Genomic DNA, 20,014 nt, shown 5'->3' on the forward strand with positions numbered 1-20,014 from the left:
AATAGAATAGTAAATATGTACAAGTAAAATAAATAGCGTAATAAATCTGTACAAACATATATACAGATGCTGTGGGGAGGGGAAGGAGGTAGGGCGGGGGGATGGGGAGGCTCAGTCTGGGAAGGCCTCCTGGAAGAGGTGAGCTCTCAGTAGGGCTTTGAAGGGAGGAAGAGAGCTAGCTTGGCAGATGTGTGGAGGGAGGGCATTCCAGGCCAGGGGGAGGACGTGGGCAGCCTGACCAATATCCTTTCGATCCTTCACTTAGCTGGAACAGTTAATTCATTTGAGCATGATAAGGGGGAAGATGTTACAAGGAATCTTTTAGTGTAAATACCTGGAAACTGTTTTCAAGAGGTCTAGAGCAATTCTCTGTACCAGATTGCCCAACCCCAAATTTGAGAGGGAGATTCAAGGAAGGAAAAGGTCAGAGGTCAGTTTCGGGGGCCTGAAGTAGGGGCACAGTATTAGGGCAGAATTAAGGGAAAACAATGAAGAGAGGGAATACAGTTGCGGGATTCAGAGTGGGAGTGCATACAGTTCTAACAACATATTTTTGCCTTATTCGTTTTTGATGAGCAGAGACTGTGTTGATGATTAAGTCATCCCATTTGTCAGAAGCTCCTCAAAGGGCATAAAGCAATTCTTGCCTCATTTGATTCTGATAGTCAATCACCAAGATCAGTGATATGAAACTATCTTAAACTGCAGCTGGCGTTGTTCAGCATCATTGGTTCTGGCTAGTCATCTTGGTTCTAAAAGATGATGTGTAAATGTATAGTTTAGCAAGATCCAGTTTCTCAAATAATGCCACTTGCTGGTTTTCGTATGCGTCATTAGTAGAAACAACCAGTCTTTGCCTGAGTTATAGAAATGACATACTTCTGTTTCATTCTCTTTTGGTTTCCTTTCCTGTCTCCATTCTACTTGTAGTGTTTTATACTGACTTCTGTCCTCTGGCTTTGAACTCCCCTCTCTGCGGGGTGTGGTGGTGGTGTGTGTGTGTGTGTGTTGGGGGGAAGAGAGGAAAAAAAGAGGTTATGTTTATGTTGTTGGTGTTTCAGTGTGCGTTTATAGGTCCCTACTTGAGATTTTTTTTCTCTGTGTATAAGTAAACTTCTAAGGGTTCCTGAATTTGTATGCTGCTTTCCATAAATGGGGGTGAGGGGTTAAAAGGCAGGATGGGGGGGGTGGGATCAGTACATATTTGTGATTCGTGAGTGTGAGTCTAAGGTTGCATGTTTAGGTGCAGGATGGATGAATGTAGTGAGTGTGGAGGAATGTCTGTCAGTTATGTATAGTCAGTGTGTGCTCAAGATATGGGCATATTTCAGGGGTGGTCAATCCTCAGAAATCAAATAGATGCAAACCAAAGACCAAAAAAATGGCCAACAGTCACATGGCAAATGGAGGGTGGCAGTGACCAAGCAATCATTCCCAGGGGTGGGAGGTGGCAAGCAGCAGAAGCAAGATAGTCATTGATTCATTTATTCAAATGTATTTATTAGGTGCTTACTGTGTGGAGAGCACTGTACTAAGTGCTTAGAAAAGTACAATACAGCAATAAAGAGTGACAATCCTTGCTCACAAGCAGCTCACATATGAGACAAACATCACATACATCAACATAAATAAATAAAATTACAGATATAGAGAAGCAGCGGGGCTTAGTGGCAAGAACCGGGGCTTGGGAGTCAGAGGTTGTGGGTTCGAATTCTGACATCAGCTGTGTGACTCTGGGCAAGTCACCTAACTTCTCTGTGCCTCAGTGACCTCATCTGTAAAATGGGGATTAAGACTGTTCCCCACATGGAACAACCTCATTACCTTGTATCTATCCCAGCTCTTAGAACTGTGCTTGGCACATAGTAAGCACTTAAATTCCATAATTATTATTATTATAAGTACTGTGGTTCGGCGGGGTGGGGGAGAGCAAAGGGAGCAAGTCAGGGCAATGCAGAAGGGAGTGGGAGATGAGGAAAAGTGGAGGTTAATCTGGGAAGGCCCGTTGAAGGAGATGTGCCTTCAGTAAGGCTTTGAAGCGGGGGAGAGTAATTGGCGATTTGAGGAGGAAGGGCATTCCAGGCCAGAAGTAGGACAGAAGTACTCCCCACAGCACTTGTACATATATTTGTACAGATTTATTACTCTATTTTACTTGTACATATTTACTTCTATTTATTTTGTTAATGATGTGCATTTAGCTTTAATTCTATTTGTTCTGATGACTGACACCTGTCTACATGTTTTGTTTTGTTGTCTGTCTCCGCCCTTCTAGACTGTGAGCCCATTGTTGGGTAGGGACCGTCTCTATACGTTGCCAACTTGTACTTCCCAAGCGCTTAGTACAGTGCTCTGCACACAGTAAGTGCTCAATAAATACGATAGAATGAATGAATGAATGACATAGGAAGGGGACATTGGTGAGACAGGCGAGACCGAGGCACAATAAGAAGGTTAGCACCAGAGCTGTGAAGTGTGCAGACTGGGTTGTAGAAGGAGAAAAGTGAGGTGAGGTAGGAAGGGGCAAAGTGATGGAGTGCCTTAAAGCCAATGGTGAGGAGTTTTTGTTTGATATGGAGGTGGACAGGCAACCACTGGAGCTTATTGAGGAATGAAGTGACATGTCCTGAACATTTCTATAGAAAGATGATCCAGGCAGCAGAGTGAAGTACTGACTGGAGGAGGTGGGAAGGTCAGCATGGAGGTTAATGCAGTAATCTAGGCGGGACAGGATGAGTGACTGAATTACTCAAATGGTTGGGAATGAGACTGGAGATGGGAGTGACTCTGGGAGCCAAGTCCCCTTCTGGCCCAGGCCCCAGTGGACAGGGGAGCCTCAGACTACAAGGGCTGGAGCAGCCGTGAATTTTTATACCTCTTGACACACAAATCCACACCCTCAACACCATACTTTCCACTGAACTCAACTGCTGAATTCCCTTGTCCTCCTGTCGATCTTGTACCACCAAACCACAGCCCTGGATCACCTCCACACTCTGTTTCCTCCACTTCTATGCATGAGCTGCAGGGTGCTGTTGGTGGAAATCCAGACACCAGATCAACCTCATCCTTAGCAAATCCATCCATACCTGTTTTAACTAGGCCTTCGCCTCTGCCTGGCAACATTATTTCTCCATCCTTATTTACTCTCATGCCCATTGCCCATGCCAGCTATTTCAGAAATTCAACTCCCTCCTCAAATCCCCTACCCACTCCATTCCTGCATCTCTAGCCATTAATGCTCTGACCACATATTTTATTGATAAAATTGAAACCATCAGGCATGTTCTCCCTAAAATCTCCCCTGATCCCTCTTTGAATAGCCTAACTTTCCTAGCAGTATCTCAAGAGATCTCCTGCCTGTTCTCCAAATCCACCAGTCAATCATATTTATTGAGTGCTTACTGTGTGTAGAGCATTATACCAAGTACTTGGGAGAGTACAAGTCAACAAATTTGATATACATATTTCCTCACCACAAGGAGTTTGCAGTCCATAGGGGGAGACAGACATTAAAATAAATTATGGATATATACATAAGCGCTGTGAACCTAAGGATGGGGTGAATGAAGGGTACAAATCCAAGTGTAAGCGCACTGCAGAAAGGAGAGGGTTGTAGGGGAAATGAGAGCCAATTGAGGAAGGCCTCTCAGAGGAGATGTGATTTGAATAGGGTGTGGAGAGTGGTCTGTCGGATAAGGAGGAGGAGGGTTAGAGTCCAGGCTAGAGTCAGGATGTGGGTGGCAGGTCGGTGGCAAGATACATGAGATGGAAGTACATTGAGTAGGTTGGCATTAGAGGAGCTAAGTGACTTTGCTGATTGGCCTCCATTTCATGCTTTTCACCCTCCCTAACCTTGCTAGACCTTCAAATGTTCACTTTCCAATTGCTTCTTCCTCACTGCTTTCAAACATGCCTAGCTTTAAAAAAAAAAAACAAAAACGCCCATGACCCTACAGTTCCTTCCAGTTATCATCCCATCCCCTGCCAACCATTCCTCTCCAAACTGAGAGAGTTGTATACACACATTTTCCCACATCCTCTCCTCCAATTCTCTTCCTGACATCCTCCAATCTGATTTCTACTCCCTTCATGCCACAGAAACTACCCTCTCTAAGGTCACTAATGCCTTCCTTCTTGCCAAATCCAATAAATTCTATTATATCCTAATCTTCTTCAACCTTTCAGCTCTCTTTGACACTTCTCCTTGAAACAATATCTAACCTAGACCTCATTAACATTTTCCTCGCCTGGTTTTCCTCCTCTCTCTCTAGTTGCTCTTCAGGCCTTTATCACAAGTTTTTCCTCTGTCTCCTTGGGAGTCCCTCAGGGCTCAATTCTGGATCCCTTTCTATTCTCCATCTACACCAACTCATTTAGAGAACTAACTTGCTCCCACAGCTTCATGTATCATTTCTATGTGGATGATTCCCAAATCTAACTTTCCAACCCTCCAGACCGCTCTCCTTCTCTACAGTCTCATATTTCCTTCTGGCTTCAGGACATCTCTACTTATATGCCCTCCAACACCTCAAACCTAACACGTCCAAAACAGAACTCATCTTCTGAGGAAAACCCTCTCCTTACCACATCTTTCCCATCACTGTAGAAAACACCACTCCCTCCATGTCTCACAAGCCTGTGAAGTAGACATTATCCTCTACTCATCTCTGTTATTCAACCCATGTATTCAATCTGTCACCAAATCCTGTCAGCAACCATGCTGATCCAAGCATTTATATCTCACCTTGACTATTGTATCAGCCTCCTCACTGACCTCCCTGCCTCCTGTCTTTACCTTCTCCAGTCCTTTCTTCATTCTGCTGTCCAAGTCATTTTTCTAAAAACACTTTTCATTTCTTCAAGAACCTCCAGTGGTGGCCCACCCACTTCCACATCAAATAGAAACTCCTTACCATCAGCTTTGAAGTACTCCATCCCCTCTGTTCCTCCTACCTTACATGGCTGATTTCCTACTATAACCCAGCCCAAACACTATGCTCTTCTACTGCCAATCTACTCACTGTACCATAATCTCATCTATCTCACCACCAACTCCTTGCCCACATCCACCCTCTGGCCTGTAACACCCTCTCTCTTCATATCCAACAGATGACCATTCTCCCCACCTTCATTCAGAGCTTTCTTAAAATCTCATCTCCTCCAAGAGACCTTCCCCAACTAAGCCCTCATTTCCCCTACACCCTCTACCTTCTTTGTCTCTCTTCCACTTCTACCTTTAAGCACTCAATATTCACCCTACTCTCAGCCTCACAGAACTTACGTACATAACTGTAATTTACTTTAACATTTATCTCCCCCTCTAGATGGTAAGCTCCTTGCAGGCAGGAAACATGTTTACCTCTCTGTTCATTCATTCAATCATATTTATTGAACACTTACTGTGTGCAGAGCACTCGGGAAGTACAAGTTGGCAACATATAGAGACGGTCCCTACCCAACAGCGGGCTCACAGTCTAGAATGGGGAGACAGACAACAAAACATATTAACAAAATAAATTAAATAGAATATGTACAAGTAAAATAAATAGAGTAATAAATATGTACAAACATATTTACATATATACAGGTGCTGTGGGGAGGGGAAGGAGGTAAGGCGGAGGGGATGGGGAGGGAGAGGAAGGAGGGGGCTCAGTCTGGGAAGGCCTCCTGGAGGAGGTGAGCTCTCAGTAGGGTTTTGAAGGGAGAAAGAGAGCTAGCTTGGAGGATGTGTGGAGGGAGGGCAGTCCAGGCCGGGGGGGGATGTGGGCTGGGGGTTGATGGTGGGACAGGCAAGAGCAAGGCACAGTGAGGAGGTTAGCGGCAGAGGAGCGGAGGGTATGGGCTGGGCTGGAGAAGGAAATAAGGGAGGTGAGGTAGGAGTGGGCGAGGTGATGGAGAGCCTTGAAGCCAAGAGTGAGGAGTTTTTGCCTGATGCATAGGTTGATTGGGAGCCACTGGAGATTTTTGAGGCAGATTCCATTAACGTTCCGGGGCTACTGGTGTTGCATGTACTCTCCTAAGCACTTAATACAGTGCTCCGCACACAGTAAGTGCTCAATACTATTGATTTATACCTGAAAAATCATTCTAAAAATTTTTGCTTCAGCCCATTCCAATTTCCTTTCACTCCTGATTGAGCCACAAAGCTTTTCACCACAAAAGGCACAAGGGAAGAAGAATCACATGAGACTTGGGAGTGACAGCTTGACTAATCCTGAAATCTGTGATGGGTCTATGGTCATGGGGTGGGGGCAGTGAATTAGGTAGTTGGATGTATGTGTATGTTTGGGGAGAGGAACTTATATGCCCTTAGAAGAAGGAAAAAGATGTGTGCATGAATGTTTACATGGACATCTGTACTTGGATTTGGGGAGTGAGGTGTCTGTATGTGATAGCAAGAGAGGGGAAAGTAAATGGAGATAGAATGAATGGCAGTGTTGAGGAGGGTGTATTAGGAGAGGCAAAGAATGGCTACACATGTGGCTGCTGGAGCAGAGAATTCCCCTTCTCTGGGCAAATCTTTGAAAATCATGGCCACCTTTTTGGTGGAGCTGAGAGACAGCTATGTCTGTGAGGCTAGGTCTCTGGGAAGTGTCACAGAAACGTGATTAGCTCTCCAGAGAAAGGGGGAACATCCTTGGACATGCTCAACAAATAGTATTCAAAGAATTTGTGCACAGGAACCACTTACCTTTTTTCATGGTATTTGGTAAGCACTCACTATGTGCCAAGTACTGTACTAAGCACTGGGGTAGATACAAGATAATCTAATTGAACATAGTCCCTGTCCCACATGGGGATCACAGTTCAAATGGAATGGAGAACAGCATCGAAACCCCTTTCTCTTTTACAGATGAAGAAACTGCCTAAAGTCACACAGCAGGCCAGTGCTGGAGCTGGGATTAGAACCCAGGACCTCTGACTCCCAAACCTATGTTCTTTCCATTATACCCTGCTGCTTCTCTAGTAAAATGGCAGAAGCGTGCCCTATATCTGTGGCAGGAGGTTGAAACAGTAGAGTGGCAACTGCAGCAACTACTTGCCAGGGAAACTGCTGGTGGTGGCGGCAGGCAAAATGCTATGTATTCGTCCCACAAATGCTCTGCCTAAAGGTAGTGCTCAATACATACTATCGATAATGATGTGGAAGATGATGATACACAGCACTGTACTAGATACTTGAGAGGGTATCATAAAAGACAAAAACTTGCCAATCTTGCCTTCCAAGACTTTACAATCTAATGCCGGGAACCTGGCAGACATAAATCGTATATATATGTTGGGAGCCGTAGGAAGACACACAGATACACCTGATAATGTCATGTGTATGGGAAATTGAAATAAATGAATGGACTATGTAATTTAATCTCTCCAAAAGGTCATAGGATTCAAAACAAACAGCAGATGGGCCCTTCCATGTTGACCTATCCAGGAAAGACAGGTGCACCCAAACCTCTTGGCAGAATTTAATAATAATAATAATAATAATGGCATTTGTTAAGCGCTTACTATGTGCAAAGCACTGTAATTTGTAGTACATGGCATCAGTCAGGGAGGCAGTAGAGCCTAGTGGAAAGAGCACTAACCTGGGAGTCAGGTAGATCTTGGTTTTTGTTCCAGTGCTGCTACTGCCTTGCCAGGTGGCTTTTGGGGATGGCACAATCTTTCTGTGCCTCATTTTCCTAATCTGCTCTTCCTCCCTCTCAGATTGATGGGGACTGTTTCTGTAGATATTATCTTCTATCTACCCGAGTGCTTGGCACATAGGACTTAATAAATATAATTATTCATTCTTGCTATTATGCTGCCTGGGTGACAGAGGGAAAGAGAGAATAAGAACATGAGAAAAAAATAAAGACACCTTATAGCTATCAGTTTTCTTTACAAAATATCAATTGAATAAAGGCTCTGGGTAAAGAGATGGTGTTATCCTTCTTGCATAAGAGGTATGAAGAAAAGAAGCCAAGCAAAGCCTTACACATACATCCATTTCTACTTCTGGAAATTTAAAAGTTGTTTGTTTTTTTTTTGTTACAGGACAGGTCAATATTGCTAAATTCACTTTCTACTACAGAAAGCCTCGGCCATCTCTCTAAAGGAAAGCAGTGCTCTGTTGTGAATATACGCTCCTGTCACTATTCTAAAACATAAGAATTGTGAAAGAGTCCAACACATTTTCTAAACTGCACACAAAATTTCTGGGATGAAATCCTTATGAAAGATGGTCTCTTCCTTCTTGGCAATTCAATTTCAGGAAATGATGCACAGATATAGGCTGATCCTCATAACGAGCCACAATAACTCTTTCATTTAAGACCCAAATGAACCTCCATATCATACAAATCTAGTGTAATCTCACTGTTCAACTTTCCATTCATTTCTCTAAACCAAATTAATGATGTTGCATCTAGATACTGGGATTTATAAAAATCTTCACGATATATATGTGTATGTAGTAGTAGCAGCTGTTGTAGAGTGAATGGAAATGGGGCGCACACACAGGTAAGGAGGGAGGAATAAACGATTTAAAAAGAAAGTAAAGTACCATTCCAAAAGTTGTAATATAGTGGTGTAGGGCTGAGAGTTAACAGCAGCAGTCAGACCAACCTGGCACTGTGCTGATCGGAAGAAGGGGTGCTCTCCTCAAACAGAGACTCCGGGAAGATCAGAAAGCCAAGAACAGATTTGAAAACAGTGACAGCTATTGCAAGTGATAAATGCAACAGCATGGTAAATGTCAGTTTTAACAGGCACACAGGGTGGAATAGAGGGTCAGTCACACATAGGTCTTTTCAACCATCCATTTGCACGGATCTGCTCTCCCGGGCACAATGCCCACTTCAAATATTGCAGGACAGTTAAATAGTTGTGCACATTTGAACATACTTTTTTTTTTTTAAGTTTATCCTCTGGATAGTTAAAAAGTATACAGCAGAAACATTGCCCTTTCTTGCTAAGCTTTTCATTTGGGATGATTCATCATCTTACAATGCATGCTTATTATATTTTGAAATTGTTTAGTGGAGAAAAGTTCACAGCAGACAAGAGTTTATCAATATCTGGGCTAACATTAATTATATATTTTTCAATGGAAGCTGGGTTTCTTTTTGTTTAATGCATTTGATTTTGTATTATTTTCTATACTTTAAATGTTTATCAAATCCACATTCTTCACTTGCATTCTGAACTCATCTTGGTGACTACCAATTTCTCCATCATTGCCTAAGATCAGAGTTGGATATATTTGCTTAAAACTGTGTAACCCAGCTTTGTCACAGGATTATGCATATTCCTGAAGAATTTGCCATTTTCCTTTCTCATCATCTTGCTGTACCAGATGAATAAACTGAACAATCTGCTCAACTAAACTGAAACCTACTGTTTTTTTTTTTTCCTGTTGATTTTAGAAAGTGAAAACCATCACAAGTAGGAGCAGTGAAGCAAAGGTCCTTAGAAATGAACTAATGTGAAATATGAAAAAGGAACTCCTGAATCATTTAGAGACATTCAGGAGTTTACTGCTATTTAGCTTTCTATCTGTTGCCCATATTTATGCACTAGATTTTTTTTTTTTTTTTTTTGCTTTTGGCTTGAGAGAAAGACAAGTCAGAATGAGAAAAAATTTGGTGGAGGGAGGGGGAGAAGAAAAACTAAAAGTAGTAGAACAGCAGAGTGGATATTTTTCCTTCTTTACAGATTTCTTCTTTGAGTTCAATGAGCTCAAATTTAAGGAGCTTTTGTAATTGCAGAAATAATTTAAATTCAATGAGAAATATGTTCACATGATGCTCCCCCAGTTGAACAGGAAAAAAATGATTATAAAAAGAATATTTTTAAAATTTATGTAAAAAAAGTCATTCAAACTAAACTGACCTACTTTAAATTTTTATCAGAAACTGCAATCTTCTTGCATTTGAGACCTTATATCCTACTGACCTAGAATTACCTGGGTTGTCACAAATCCAGAATTAAGATAGTCTCCTAGTAAGATGAATATCAGAGAAAAAACATGTTGGACTTTAGGTGCATTGTTCCACTGTAAAAAGTCTTTCATAATTCATTATAAAAGGGCTGTAAAAGGTTTTGACTGCAAAGACCACCTATTAATGTATTTTCAGAGTGCTATTATTCCTGCTTGGCTTCTTCACTTTTCTGGGTTTGCCACCCCATTGACCACTTCTGCACCCATCTATTTTTTGGAGTGGGGAAGAGGAAACCCAGACTGAGCCCCCTTTTTCCTCTCCTCCTCCCCATCCCCCCCCCCCCGACCTACCTCCTTCCCCTCCCCACAGCACTTGTATATTTGTACAGATTTATTACTCTTTTACTTGTACATATTTACTATTCTATTTATTTTGTTAATGACGTGCATATAGCTACAATTCTAGTTGTTCTGATGATTTTGACACCTATCTACATGATTTGTTTTGTTGTCTGTCTACCCTTTCTAGACTGTGAGCCCATTGTTGGGTAGGGACCACCTCTACATGTTGCAGACTTGTACTTCCCAAGCACTTAGTACAGTGCTCTGTACACAGTAAGCACTCAATAAATACGATTGACTGAAGGAATGAATGAATTGATTTTCCTGTTCACTTGTGCCTATCATTTATATATATTCTCTCTATGTAATATCTGTCAACTTATATCTAATGATTTTCCCTTTGGGTGATAAGATCCGCAATACTGAAAATACTGGGAACTCAGTAGTTCTCATGGACAGGTAGAGACATTTATATATTCATTAAAAGTGAAATAATAAATGTTGTTGTGATTCATTTGCATTTAGTTTATAGATTTCATCTAAAGTACTCTGTTTACCATAATTTGATAAAGGTCCTCTGATTTTCTACTATGAAAATCTACTTGGGTTTTGGAAATTCCCTAATTGGTAAAGATTAAAGCATAGAATTCATGGAGCTTTCCAGCTATCCTTTCATATGTGAATGCAACTTTTATTCTATAATCAGCAAGTGGCTCCACTGATTCTCTACTTTCTAGCTTTGCACATATTTGAATGATCTTTTATCAGTAGCTAGGCAATCTTACAAACTACGTTTTGACAAGCACAATGTTCTGCCGGCATCTAATGTGCCACCTTTTTTCCTGTTTTTTTCATTCTTTAAGATCAGAGTTTTCATATTTTAAAAGTGACTATTTATACTATGATATCTTTTATTTTGCCAGTTAGCCATTCAAGGTTAAACTTTAACTTTACTTTCTGTTGCAAACATAATAGACCAGAGGGAGGCAAGATGGAAGGCTAAGCATATCAATGATGGAGTGTGTCTTATGGGCAAGGAATCCAGTCACTGAAAGTTTATTAAAAAAAAAAAAAACCGATTCATTATAGCATTAAATTATTTAAAAAGTGAGCTGTTATAAAGCTCTATTCAGCTCTCTCAATATTATCTGTATCCTTAAGGTGAGCTGATACCACACATTGAGATAATTTTTCTACAAAAACGTTCAAGTCCATGCTTCCCCACTTAAGAACCGCCATTGGTTGCCCATCCACTTTTGCATCAAACAGAAATGCCTTACCATCAGTTTAAAGCATTCAATCACCTTGCCTCCCCACCCACCCTCACCTCGCTGTTCTCCTACTGCAACTCAGTCTGCACACTTCACTCCTCTAATGCCAAACTACTCACTTTACCATGATCTCGTCACCAACCACCCTCCCACGTTCTGTCTGTGGGCTGGAATTCCCTCCCTCTTCATATCCAACAGGTAATTACTCCTTCCACCGTAAAAGCATTTTTTAAGGCATACCTCCTCCAAGAAGCCTTCCTTGACTAATTTCCTCTTTTCTCACTCCCTTCTACGTCATCCTGATTTGCTTCCTGTTTTCACTCCTCCTCAGCCCCACAGAACTTATGTAGAGATCTATAATTTATTAATGTCTGTCTCCCCTTCTAAACTGTAAGCTCGTTGTGGGCAGAGAATGTGTCTACCAACTCTGTTACGGTATACTCTCCTAAGCACTTAGTACAGTGCTCTGCACACATTAAGCTCTCAAATATGACTGACTGAGGGACACTCCAGCTTTTGGGGGGTTCCCATTAGGATTCTGCTTTTGCTTGGAATGAAGTGAGGGCAGCCCACTGGCTGTGATGGCAGGATCACGATGAAGGAAAGGAGGAGGAGGAAAGGATGTTCAACTTCCTTCTACTCCTTGTTTCCTTCAACAGTAGCAACAGCCTCCTCCACTGCTCCTGACCTTCCTTACTCCATGGTTGAATTGGAAACTCTCAAGATCTAAACTTATTATTCCCCTGCTCAGAACACTAAAGTTGCCCCAGTTATCTTTCTAGTCAAATCCACCATTCCAGAAAATATAATCTACACAATCTCCCATATAATAATAATGATAATAATAATAGCAACATTTGTTTAGTGCTTACTATGTGCTAAGCACTGTACTAAGCACTGGGGTGAACACAAGCAAATCAGGTTGGAAATAGTCCCTGTTCCATGCGGGGCTCACAATCTGAATCCACATTTTACAAATGATGTAACTGAGGCACAGAAAAGTGAAGTAACTTGCCCAAAGTCACACAGCAAACAAGTGATGGAGTGAGGATTAGAACCCATGACCTTGTCATTCTCAGGCCCGTGCTCTATCCTCTACACCATGCTGCTCCAGAAGTCATTATCTATACTTTTCTTCTTTCTAGGAATTCTTTTCCTCTCACCAATCTGTATTACACATCTCTGCTAGTTATGACATTTTTTGCACTTACTGCAAAGAACTGGAGTAGATACAAGAGAATCAGCTCAGTCATAGTCCCTGTCCCACATGGACTGAAAATGTCAGCAGATGTCTCACCCTGATTTTATATGAGGAAACCAAGGCCCAGAGAAGTTCAGTGATTTGCCTGAGGTCACCTAGCAGGCCAGTGGCAGAGCTGGGATTAGAACTTGGGCCTCCTGGCTCTTAGACCCATACACTTTACTCATGGTCATGTTGCCTCCCTATAGACCAACCTACTCAATATGGCCTTCCCAGATTTATCCTGAGAGCATGCATTCCAATCACTCCAGCTCCTGTCCAAACATTTATTTCTGTAACCTAAGTAAATAGTAATTTCAAAACAATTAATTGCAAAGTATTATTTTTACTTACAATTGATTACACTTATGTTCTATGCTTCTAAACTTGAGATTTTTCCCTGCATAAAATTTGTATATTTATGTTAATGCTTTCTGTCCCATTGAATTGGAAAATCTTTGCGGTCAGGGACAATGTTTTGCTAACTCTTTTGTAATGTTATAGCACCTTGAACAGAAATATGAACACAGCAACTGTTGATTAAATATTGTGGAGTGAACAACTGATTCCATTAATTAAACTTCTGCTTGCTTGACATCTGATTTCCAATATCTGCAACTTTCTTGTTGGCTCACTTACCTGAAATTTGGAATTGGGCTAATCCAGAAATAGCCTACTATCAATTATCCAGGCTGAAGGATATTGAAATCCTCAAAAATCCAAAAATCTCATGTAGCCCAATAGTTTTAACATACTTCTTTTACCCAAATGCTCTCCCTCAATACCTCCAGAACTTTACTCCTAGCTCCTTACAAGTATTCATCTCTTTTTATTTCAATAGCATGTCTCTTACAGAGAAAAATCCTAACGTACAGTGAAACAATCTGTCCCTCCTTCTAGACTGTAAGCTCGTTGAGGGCAGGGAATGTGTTTGTTCACTGTGCTATTTTACTTCCCCAAGTGCTTAGTACAGTGCTCTGCACACAGTAAGCACAATAAATATGACTGAATGCAAGAATTAATCAAAGGACAGGTAGCCAGAGGAAGGAGAAAAAAATGCACGCAGAATACACAAAATGGACAAGTCCTTAAACGATCAGGACTTGACAGTCATTTTTATGTATACTGTTCCCACACTTCAAGCTTGTCATTAGGAAACACTGGCAATCAATCTTTCTGAATCTTTTCAGATGCAGAAAAGAGAATGGGCAGTAAACAGTATCACTTAAATAATTTTGCAGCAGGTCAAATAGATCATTTTGAAGGTATTTACATTTTACAAGTGAAAAGGAAATGGTCCTCCTTTAGCTCAAACAGCAATACCAATTTCGAGGCCTGAAAGAAATTTTCCCATGTCTAAAATAAAAATCAGACTCTGGGTAAATAAAAATGTTAATGGAAAATGAAAATATGATGTCTAGAACTGAGACTTTCATTCCTCAGGCTAATCCTGTTCAGTGCCATCTGAGGCCCAACAATACAAAAACTGATAAAGGTGGAATGGACAGGTGAAACTTTTTGAAGGAATGAAGGCTTACTGAACTATGCAAGACTACCTGAAAAAAAGAAGATTGCTTCGCTTGATAAGGAAAATGCATGATTTTACAGATGAATAAAATCTCTAGACTGGAAGCTCGTTACAGGCAGGGAACATGTCTACCAACTCTGTTATACTGTTATATTGTATTCTCCCAAGCACTTTGTTCCGTGCTCCGAACACAGTAAATATTCAGTAAATGTGATTGATTGATAGGCATTGTAAGTCTATAACTAAATTTGATTTTTCATTTTGGACAGGGATCGATCCTTCAAAACACAGCTTTAACCCATAATCATCATGTGAACACATGATACCAAGTGGGTTGTAACATCTGCTAAACAAACAGGAGTAAATGACAGTTGTGGGATAGATTGTATTTTTAGCCATTATTCTAAAATACCACCACCATATGCTCATGATTTTGCTAAAAATCAATAGTAATCTATTACTAGATATTTGTCTAACAATAATGTTTCTTCCATTTGTTTTTTAAAGGCATCTTTGTATCTCTTTATTCATTCAATCATATTTATGGAGTGCTTACTGTGTGCAGAGCACTGTACTTAGCGCTTGGGAAGTACAGGTTGGCAACATCTAGAGATGGTCCCTACCCAACAATGGGCTCACAGTCTAGAAGGGTGAGACAGACAACAAAACAAAACATGTGGACATGTGTCAAGTCATCAGAATAAATACAAGTAAAGCTAGATGCACATCATTAACAAAATAAATAGAATAGTAAATATGTACAAGTAAAAATCAATAGGGTAATAAATCTGTACAAACATATATACAGGTGCTGCGGGGAGGGGAAGGAGGTAGGGCGGGGAGGATGGGGAGGGGGAGAGGAAAGAGGGGCCTCAGTCTGGGAAGGCCTCCTGGAGGAGGTGAGCTCTCAGTAGGGCTTTGAAGGGAGGAAGAGAACTAGCTTGGCAGATGTGTGGAGAGAGGGCATTCCAGCCAGGGGGAGGACATGGGCCGGGGGGTCAACAGTGGGACAGGCGAGAACGAGTCACAGTGAGGAGGTTATCGGCAGAAGAGTGGAGGGTGCGGGCTGAGCTGTAGAAGGAAAGAAGGGAGGTGAGGTAGGAGGGGGCGAGGTGATGATGAGTCTTGAAGCCGAGAGTGAGGAGTTTTTGCCTGATGCTTAGGTTGACTGGTAGCCACTGGAGATTTTTGAGGAGGGGAGTAACATGCCCAGAGCATTTCTGCACAAAGACGATCTGAGCAGTAGAGTGAAGTATAGACTGAAGTGGGGAGAGACAGGAGGATGGGAGATCAGAGAGGAGGCTGATGCAGTAATCCAGTAGGGATAAGATGAGAGATTGACCCAGCAAGGTAGCTGTTTGGATGGAGAGGAAAGGGCAGATCTTGGTGATGTTGCGGAGGTGAGACCGGCAGGTTTTGGGGACGGATTGGATGTGAGGGGTGAACGAGAGAGCGGAGTCAAGGATGACACCAAGGTTGTGGGCTTGTGAGACAGGAAGGATGGTAATGCCGTCTACAGTGATGGGAAAGTCAGGGAGAGGGCAGGGTTTGGGAGGGAAGATAAGGAGTTCAGTCTTGGACATACTGAGTTTTAGATGGAGTTCTTTAACACGAAAGCAATGGAATGTGTAACATACTATGAATGCTCTACCATTTAAAATCAGGAATCTACACAAAACAAAGTATTGGGTCAGAATTGATTGTTTCTTCTGGCACTGATTGTCTCGGTCTCAATCATAAGATGAATAAGAATCAGACTGGTACAATTGCAGAAACTTAGAGCATTTCCTTATATAATTGGAAGTTATGTTATTTGGAAAGTGACTTACAGATGTGTCTTCATATATCTGCTCTGTGACATTGGGCACTTTACTTCCCCTTGCCTCAGTTTCCTCGTCTGCAAAAGGGGAATTAAATCCTACACCTTCCTATTTAGACTCTGAACCCCATGCAGGACAGGAACTGTGCCCAACCCGATTATCCTGTATCTACCCCAGTACTTAGTACAGTGCCTGGCATATAGTAAGAATACTATCATCATTATTATACAGACACATACACACACACACGGCTGTATTCATTAGCAGTCCTTCATATTCAAAGATAATGCTACTGGTGGAGAGAATAGCATCCATGAACGTAAATGTGACTGAAAACACTGATGCACATTCAACATGCCCTCCCACATTCTTCACAAGTATGGGAAGAATAGTTGATTATGTTCTTCACTTATCTGTTCAAAGAATCTTTGACTAGAATCTTTTTTATGATATTTGTTAACCACTTACTTTATTGTCAAGCACTATTCTAAGCACTGGAGTAGATACAAGTCAATCAGGACTGTGAGCCCATTGTTGGGTAGGGACCGTCTCTATATGTTGCCAATTTGTACCTCCCAAGCACTTAGTACAGTCCTCTGCACACAGTAAGTGCTCAATAAGTGCTTATCCTACATGGGATTTGCAGTTCAAGTAGGAAGAGGGACAGGTATTCAATCCATTTTAAGGATGAGGTCACTGAGGTACTGACAAGACAGGTGCATTGCCCAAGGTCACACAGCAGACAATTGACAAAGGATTAGAACCCCAGTCCTCTGAGTCCCAGGCCCAGGCTCTTTCCATTAGACCAGACAGCTTCTCAGCAACAGAAAGCAGGGATGTTCCTCTCTGCTATCTCTCTCCTCTTCTCTTTAAGATTATAATTTTTGAATTCCTATGGCATTTCTTCAGGAACCATGTGTTATCAATAGTATTTATTGAGTGCTTACGCTGTGCAAAGCACTGCACCAATCACTTGAGTACAGCACAATAGAATAAATAGACACGATCTCTGCCCTCAAGGAATTTACAATCTGTCAGGGGAGACAGATACTAAAATGAATTACAGGTCAGGGGAAGGAGCCCCACATGGGACAATCTGATTACCTTGTATCTACCCCAGCGCTTAGAATAGTGCTTGGCACATAGTAAGCACTTAACAAATATCATTATCATTAGTAGGTTCAAGGCAAAATGTCATCCCAGAGCTCTGTTGATATAAAGGGTCATCTGATACCTCTAGCATGTTATGCCTTTTCTGGTAGCAGAGCTCCAAGATTTTCTCTTAGTCATGACCTCTAAGTGAAATTGTAAAGAAGGCAAAGAAAGCTATTTCCCTGGAAAAGGAGTTGAGTAGTTGTATTAGCACACTGAGAGGTCACATTTGTCAGGAGATATTTTTCTGTAGATTACACTGGGAGCATCACTGCTACTGGATCCAGAGTCCTTGATCCCATTGGTCTTTTAAATCTCTGCTTTTAACAATTTTACTTTTACCAAGCATGGAGTTTTAGGAAACTAACTACAGCAGTTGGCAAGGAAATGCTGTGTGGGTATGTATATGCATGTGTACATATATACACGTGCACATAGACACACACGACAACACATATATCCATCAGTAGAGCATCTTTTAACCTAAAAGGCAGATATCTATTTTTCACATTATTTTGTTTGCTGTGCATTTTCTTTATTTATTGGGACTAGACTGAGGTTCCTCCAGCCCTCCAAAACCCACTATTGCAGCACTCCAATGTAAGAGTAGATCAGAACAGTCTTTCCTAAAGACAGTTTCCATAGAACTTCAAAGAGACAATTTTTAGGAGCAACACGTGCAATTAAGATAATGCTTGGGTGTACCTGTTGAGATATTAATGAGATCCCACTGGGTACTATTAAGTTCACAGTTTGCTGTACTTTCACTTCTGGATTCCTATTAAGCTTTATTGATATGGTTCCTAATGACAGAAAAATGCTTGAGTAACCCTTTTGAACCATTCTATCAGGCATCATTCTACTCAACTGACACGTTCTTTCTCCTCCAAAAACATTCCATTTCATATTGAGGTGGTTGTGAAAACATTTTCATGTTTGCCAGATTTTTTTTTTCCTCAGAACCAAAGGATGACTAACATTCCTGAAACAGTTTGAGTCTTGGATTTTACTCGTCACAATTACTCATGTCAGGGCTTAATCATCAATTAGTAGAACTATTCTTTGTTCTCATTTCGCTTCTCTAATTGCAGAATACAAACACCTTGAACATTCTGTGACCTGTATATGATCATTTTCTTCAGCTTCAATTAAAGTTATTTAGGATAACGACTCTCTACATTATGGATTTGTAAAGGAATTGGAGAATTATTTAGTATTATTTACAGAGTATTTTAATCAGTAAGCTAACATATGGCAGCTGTGATCAATTCATTTTAGATCCAATGAGGGGGAAAATTCCTTAAATCAAGGGATCTAACCTTTCATTTTAAGAACAGGGGAGCAACCAGGGCTCAGGAAAGAAAAATGGGTGATGTGGTCACACCTGGAGACCAGAGAGGTGGACACGCAGATGCTCATACCCAGGTTTGCAAAGGTAGACATACAGAAACATAAAGATCAGTCAGAGAAGCAGACACCTTGCCCAAGCAACTGGACATGAAGACACAGACTCAAAACAGGGAGGGAGAAACAAATCCACAGGACTAGGATGACAGATAAACAAAACCAGTCAGGATTTGGCAAGGATTCCCTTCCCTAGTAACTCTGGGGCCAGGCTAGCTTGGGATACCTACTCCCAGGTCAATGAGAAACCAAGTAGGGCTGGCTGAATGGGCTCATTCTCTGCTAGGCAGAAGTCAGGGTTGGAAAAGAACTACGGGCAAGACTGTAAATTACTTTTTTATGGTATTTTTTAAGCACTTACTATGTGCCAGGTACTGGACTAGGTGCTGGGGAATATGAAAGGTAACTGGGTTGGACACAGTCCCTGTCCCACATAGGGTTCATAGTTTTAATCCCCATTTTGCAGATGAGATAGCTGGGGTACAGAGATGTGAAGTGACTTGCCCAGTGTCACACAGCAGAGAACTGGCGGAGCTGACATTAGAACCCAGGTCCTTCTGACTTTCAGGTTCATGCTCTATTCCCAAGGCCAAACTGCTTCTCCTGGAGGGGAGGAATCATGTCTCTCCACCCATATTGTATTGTACTCTTCCACGGACTTAGTTCTAGGCACACAGTAAATGATCAATACATACAACTAAGTGATTGATTGAAGAGCCCATTTTATGGCATTTTGTTAAGTGCTTACAATGTGCCAGGAACTGTACTAAGCAGTGGGGTAGAAACAAGATAACTAGATGGAAATGGTCCCTGTTCCACCTAGGGGTCACAGTCTTCCTCCCCATTTTACAGATGAGATAACTGAGGCTCAAAGACATTAAGTGACTCGCACAAGGTCACACAACAGATTAATGGAGAGCTGGGATTAGAATCCAGGCCTTCCAACTCCCAGGCTAATATTCTTTCCACTAAGCCATGCTGCTTCTCTAAGCCCTGTTATGGCTCATGTTTCTTGTTGGTTCACTGCTTACTGGGAGGGGAGCCCAATAAAGTAATAATAATATTAATGATAATGATGGTATTTGTGAAGCACTTACTATGTGCAAAGCACTGTTCTAAGTGCTGGGGAGGTTACAAGGTGATCAGGTTGTCCCACGTGGGGCTCACAGTCTTAATTCCCATTTTACAGATGAGGAAACTGAGGCACAGAGAAATGAAGTGACTTGCTCAAAGTCACACAGCTGACAAGTGGCAGAGCCAGGATTAGAACCCACGACCTCCGACTCCCAAGCCCGGGCTCTTTCCACTAAGCCACGCTGCTTCCCATGGTGG

General features: G+C 41.6%; 1 protein-coding gene across 4 annotated transcripts in view; it reads right to left on the bottom strand.

Moving 5' to 3' along the window:
- Positions 1–20,014, bottom strand: part of GRM7 (glutamate metabotropic receptor 7) — an 808,167-nt gene that overhangs the window by 565,056 nt on the left and 223,097 nt on the right. The gene's annotated exons all lie outside the window — the stretch shown is intronic.

The sequence above is a fragment of the Tachyglossus aculeatus genome, chromosome X1 (assembly GCF_015852505.1).
Source record: "Tachyglossus aculeatus isolate mTacAcu1 chromosome X1, mTacAcu1.pri, whole genome shotgun sequence".
In the NCBI taxonomy this organism is placed as follows: Eukaryota; Metazoa; Chordata; class Mammalia; order Monotremata; family Tachyglossidae; genus Tachyglossus; species Tachyglossus aculeatus.